We start from the raw sequence: 6,290 nt of genomic DNA on the forward strand, positions 1-6,290 counted from the left end.
CTAAAAAGCCTGAGAAGTTTTGCAATCAGGCGGATATATTCAAAACGTCCCGTTAATAGGCATTATCAGCCTTTGGAAACAGAGTCAGATGTCAAAGATTGTGGTGGGACATCAGACCTGAGTGAAGATGGAGAGATGTGATCTGCAATGCTAAATTAATCTTGTTGGCTGTATGAAAAAGTTGGTAAAGTAACATGAAGCATCCATACCTGTCTTAAAATATAATGAATGACTGATAGCACAGTCTAACACACTGGAGCAGTCATCATGTTATATAATACATGCCATTTGACACATGAGCAATTCCTTACAGTGAACTTGTTAATTGTTTATACACATCTCCAAATCATTCACAGTCATTTCAAATGTAAAAACATAAAAGTCAGTTTGGTCATTTAATGTCCAGTCATTATTGTTGTTTATATACTTTTCATAATGGCTAAATAGGAAGGATTGAAATAAAGCGCTAATGCTGGAAGACAGGTTTCCATTGTGATGACTTATTTTAATCTCGAACACTTTTAGATGGATTGCCATGTAATTTGGTTCAGATATCCATGTTCTCCAATCCTCTGACTTTTCCCTTAGTGCCACCACCAGGTTCACATTTGTGGCTTCGAGTGGAATATCAAGCAGACTCTCAATCACACATTCAGTGTCGCTTTGGTTTGTAGCAAAATTGCTGCAAGTCTAATATCCCATCAGCCTCAGCTGTGCTCTGTGTTAAGTGCTAATCAACAAATGTTAGCATGTTAGCATTTAGTTCAAAGCACCACTGTGCCAAAGTGCAACCTCACAGAGCCGTAAACCTGCTGTAGACTCTTAATCTTGTTAGAATATTCAAACATGATACATTTTCCTTATTGACTTTGACATGCAATAAACCATTACAACAAAAGTGAAGCATATATTATCGTTTCCATACTTTGCTTATTCACTCTAACAGTTTTGAATTTGCTCTCAGCTGTCATCTCTACCGACTGATTAACAGCAAAATAATCTTCACCTGATAATAAGTACTCTGCCAACTCCACTCTCTGCTGTCAATGTGCAACCCTCTGAGCTCCAGGTACTTCACACTTTAACTGCCCATGCAGGTTGTGCACATACCTAAATGCATAAAACATGTTGGAGTCTCATATTTAAATGTGTGTGCATAATAAATGTTGTGCCACCTGGAAGTCATGTTTATAATGGCACTGACCACAGATCTGTCTCAGCTAAATTATGCTGCAGTATAACTTATGAAGATCCATTTACAAATCACAAGCTTCTACAACTCCTTGCTGCAGGCAAGGTCCCACAGTGCATAAACTAGGACAATACACATGATGCACGGCTACATACTTTTTTGTTCCTGGGAAGTGCATTAACATAGGAGGTTAGCTACAGTGCAAGGCTGCCTATCACTGCCTCAATCTAAACCAAGACGGGCAGGCGTGCCTGGATATTCTCAGAGCCTCATGAGACTTTTTCCCATGTGGGCTGGCCATGCTGCAGCTGGGAGAAAAGCACACACATGTTCTGTTCTATACAAGAAACAACCAGCTCCTCAGCCTCTATGCAAAAAAGGAAGGAGAGCAGAAGACTCGTTATTTAACTGGCTTCTGACAGCTGGGGCATAGCAGAGGGACAGAAAGTGTGTGAGCACATGGGTGTGTGTGTGAGTGATACAGAAGGAAAAAGAAAGTGCGTGTGTGTGTGTGTGTGTGTGTGTGTGTGTGTGTGTGTGTGTGTGTGTGTGTACATATGTATCTGTGCATGTGCTTTTGTGTGTGTCCATTCCCATATGCATTTGTGTGTGTGTGTTCGACCATGTGCATATGTATGTGTGGCACAGTGGACCAGAACAGAGCCCTGACAGTAGCAGGACTCTTGCTCGCTGATGCCTGCCTGGAGGAGCTGACAGCGGCCCGGCCTGTCAATCACCGAGCATGCCTACTAGCCCTCTATTCACATCATCCTATCTTGTTAACTCTAAATCTGGCTGGGCGCTGTTTATATACTCCGTGTGTCTTTGTTTGTGTGTGTCTGTGTGTGTGTATGAGACAGTGGGGTGGTGCATTCTTTTCTGTGATGTGTCTCTGTGTTATGGCCTTAGCTGCATGGGTCTGTTTCAGATGGAGATCAATCAAGACAAAGTGATGAAAAACTGGTACAGGGATTGCCAAGAAACATGCTGTTCTGTGAGAGTTAATCCTGTCTTGGAGAAACAAGTCCGAAGAGTTGATTTAATGCACTGTTGTCAAAGTGTAGCTGATCATTCAACATATTCAAGAACTATGAAGTATTACAATCAAAGCACCTTGCAAGTCACAGACCAATCAAAAAAGAGACCGATTTAGTCACACTGGCTCTATATTTATCTCTGAAGTGGTGCACGGGCTCGATGATAGGCTAAGCACTGTTGCTATTGGGAGAAAGAGAGCAAGAGCTCTTGTAGTCAAAGGTAATTATCTCCTCTTGTCATCCACAATGGATGCCTGGTAATGAGAGCTGGGCCCGTGATTGGTTGTCCACGTGTCTGTGGAGACCCTCGGCTCTTTTGGTTTTGACAATAGAGCCTCGGTGCACTGCAGAGACAGACTGACTGGACAAGTCATTCATCTATGCAAATGCCAGCCAAAATGTGACCACCGGCGTACACAAGGTCCGTTAGGCTCTTAATTATCAGCCCGAGAGGGTGGTGTGTGTGTGTGTGTGTGTGTGTGTGTGTGTGTGTGTGTGTGTGTGTGTGTGTGTGTGTGTGTGTAAGAATCTAAGAATTTGTGATTGTGTGCATGTGTCTGTTTGCATGTTTTTGGGAAAGCTCTCACCAGAAGTTGTGAAGAAAGAAAGAAAAAAAAAAGACACTACAGGGGCTGAGAATACTCAAGTCAAAGTACGGAATGATTTTATATTCTAAGTGTGATTAATTTAAGCTGTGTCACACCAGCAATATTAGACTTAACATCCACACTTCTTCAATATTAAACTCTTCAGAAGTCTACGCACACTGTCAGAGTTCATGTATTTGTTACTGACTCGAGGACGGAAATGAAACCCAATTAAATCTTGTTCTCACTTTATTTTGAATTCAGTAGTCAGAAAAAACAAGTGCTTCTTATTTCTGGTGTGGTTGGAGACAAGCAGTGATGCTACAGTATCTCTACCAGACTAGAAAATGCACTATGGCACAAATGTCCATTCAAAGCTAAGTAATATGCTATTTGTATTAGAGGTGCACAGAGACATCATTATCTGTCTCTATATCTACTGAACAAACAAAACGATGTGTCTCTGTACTCATACAGAAGACTGGAAGTGGGCATGCCATGTCCGTTTCTATAGACTATAGACTTATACTATACTATACTATACTATACTATACTATACTATACTATACTATACTATACTATACTATACTATAGATCTATTTCTATAGGTTGAGCAGCCTGTGCATTGTAGACTCTCACTACAAATAACCAGAAAAGAGGACAAAACATATATTTAGGCTACAGAAATAAAATAACCTTGTTAACAGCAAAATAAAACATAGCAAAGCAGACAGCACACTGCAGCACCTGCCCCATGCTTAGTCTTATGCCTTTATGAGGGAGGTCAAACAAGGACACTTTTCGAGGTATTTATGGACTTCTTACCCTCCAGAAGTATATGTTTCCACCAGCTTGTTTTCAATAACCATTACAATGTTACTGCTCTTCTGTGCACTCCTTCTAATTAATCTCAGGAACACGAGACACAGCAAGGTGCTCTAATGCCCCTGTTACACATATAAGTTTGAAAGAAACACCAGTCTCCAGTGGTGTCTCCAAATCCAGCAAATAATCCACAGCAATATGACTTTATGGGTCCAAAGAGCTGGCTGACTTTAAGATTTATGAAAGCCAAGCTCTGCGTGCTTTGTGGAACATGCACATTGGCAAAGGGTGTTACCTTTGTAATACAGTATGAGCCCATGAAAACAAATACTTTTTAAACCTCCGATAGCTCACTACAAATTGCTTTAACCCTTGCAGGATGCAGCTGTGACTTTGGCTCTTTGTATTTATGGGCATTGGAGTGTTTCCCAAACAGTGAAGACATCACCATCTCTTCTCAGGACAACACACTATTTCTTTTCTTTTCTTTTTTTTTTTTTTCCTATGGGAGATGATATTTTCTTATCACCAAGAATAAGCTCCAAGACCTGCACTGACAGAGTGCCTTCATGAACACTGGATGCATTTTTGTATGAAAACTCACAAACTAAACTTAACTCTAAACTATGATTGATAGACAGCTGGAGTTTATACACTTGTATCATACCATGTCTACTGCGGGTGGAGAGGTTCTGGGTGTGATGGAGTCACAGCAGAGGTCAAAGGCTTCTCCTCTGTAGAGAAGAAGCTTTTTGCACATGGAAACCCTTCACTTGGATTGCTGGCTCCAAAACAAATGCACTTTTCTTAATTTCTGTGAAAATAATGTTTACATCCATTAAGGTTAAGCACCGCTAGAAATGACACTGCAGCATGCACGTTCACATACATTAGCATTATTTATTGATTTAACTACACTGTATCTACATTTTAAGCTGTTTGTTAGAGAACAAAGTGCCATCACAAAGCAAGCAGAGGACTGAGAAAATTGGTGAAAATATTTAATGGCTTACTTGGCAGGTAAGAAATGCTCTGCAATACTTTTCTAATAAATTTAATTGTGGCAGATAATGGTGCTATTGGAGTTTCTCAAATGTGAGGATTTGCTTGTTTATTGCTTTCACAATTGAATTGTATGTCTTTGGGTTTTTTTTTTTGACTTGGTGAGACAAAGTAAGTCATTTTTTAATTATCACAATTCAACATTAGTTATATCTGTAAACTGAAGTGAACTAAAATGAAGATTACACGTTAATTGTATTTTACATGTCAGTGGCAAACATACACCCAAGTATGCTTCCTAACTCTAAAAACACACATATACTTAGACTTTGATTATGTAACCTTTTCTATGTCTCTGCCATCCTATCTTATTAAAATGGCCCATAGAAATTAATCAGTTCCACTGAAGTAAGATTTGATATAGCAGCCGCAAAGTGTTCCTCGGTTATTATGATAATGGTCGGGAACCAAACTATTCCCCGTGATCAGTTTTATAAAGCACAGTGAGCCACCAGCACACTGTATGTAAGCTGTGGTCCTTTCCTTAAATAAGGCCTCCTCAGGGCAGACCACCCTCTTAAAGAGTTATAGATAAGTAAATCTGTTACCTGAATGGACATTGTGCATGTAAGCAAATGGAGAGCTTTATTTTGGAGACTGGGTTGTCAACATGGTGACAATATTTAGATGACAAATGCAGCAAAGCCTTTTTTCAGCTGTGCCAGATTGTAGTAATGTGGACTTTTGCTGTTGTCTTCAGCTCTCTCTTCATGTGGTTTGCTGATTCTGATTGGGGTTTGCCCTCCATGTCGACTTTGCTCTCGCTAGCCTGGAAACTGATCAGTCACTGTCAGAATAAGAGTTCTGGCTGTAACACAGAAAACAGATTGTGTCTATCCATAAAGAATGCATGTTCATTAAAATCTATTCTGTGGAGGATATCACACCCATGACAGTTACCAGTGAAGCTCATCTTTTAATTGAGACACAAACATCTTAAAGTGAATGTCAAATATTGCCCAAAACACAAGACATTTATTTTAACTATTAATAGCGGCATGTCTTTAGACATTTTGGCAAGGGTAAAACAATGACTCCAGTGCATGTTTGATTCTGGATTTGATGGAAAAACTGACCATTATGAAGTCACCAATATTTTATTGGAGAACATAGTTCATCTAAAATAAATAATAAGATTCGATTTCTGCTGAAACTGTGGCATTGTAAACATGAACAAAGTAATTAGGGATATTTGATATATTGATATTTGTAATATTCAACATGTATGTAATGAAAGAATACTGATTTAGTCCTCTGCAAGCTGAAGCTGCTCTATGCAGCGTTTTCAGTCACTTCAGTCAGCACTGTAGAAAAATGCTTTCAATACTCTGCTTTAGAATACTCCTAGCAATAATTCAATGTATTTTCACAAATTGAGCAAAATACTTTATGAATCTAGTGCTTATATTCAGGTTGTTTGAATTCATTTGAGTGGAAGTAGTGAGTAGTATTTAGTAGTATTTTAATAGTATCTATCTATCTATCTATCTATCTATCTATCTATCTATCTATCTATCTATCTATCTATCTATCTATCTATCTATCTATCTATCTATCTATCTATCTATCTATCTATCTATCTATCTA

The sequence above is a fragment of the Chaetodon trifascialis genome, chromosome 7, assembly GCF_039877785.1.
Source record: "Chaetodon trifascialis isolate fChaTrf1 chromosome 7, fChaTrf1.hap1, whole genome shotgun sequence".
NCBI classification, from domain to species: domain Eukaryota; kingdom Metazoa; phylum Chordata; class Actinopteri; order Chaetodontiformes; family Chaetodontidae; genus Chaetodon; species Chaetodon trifascialis.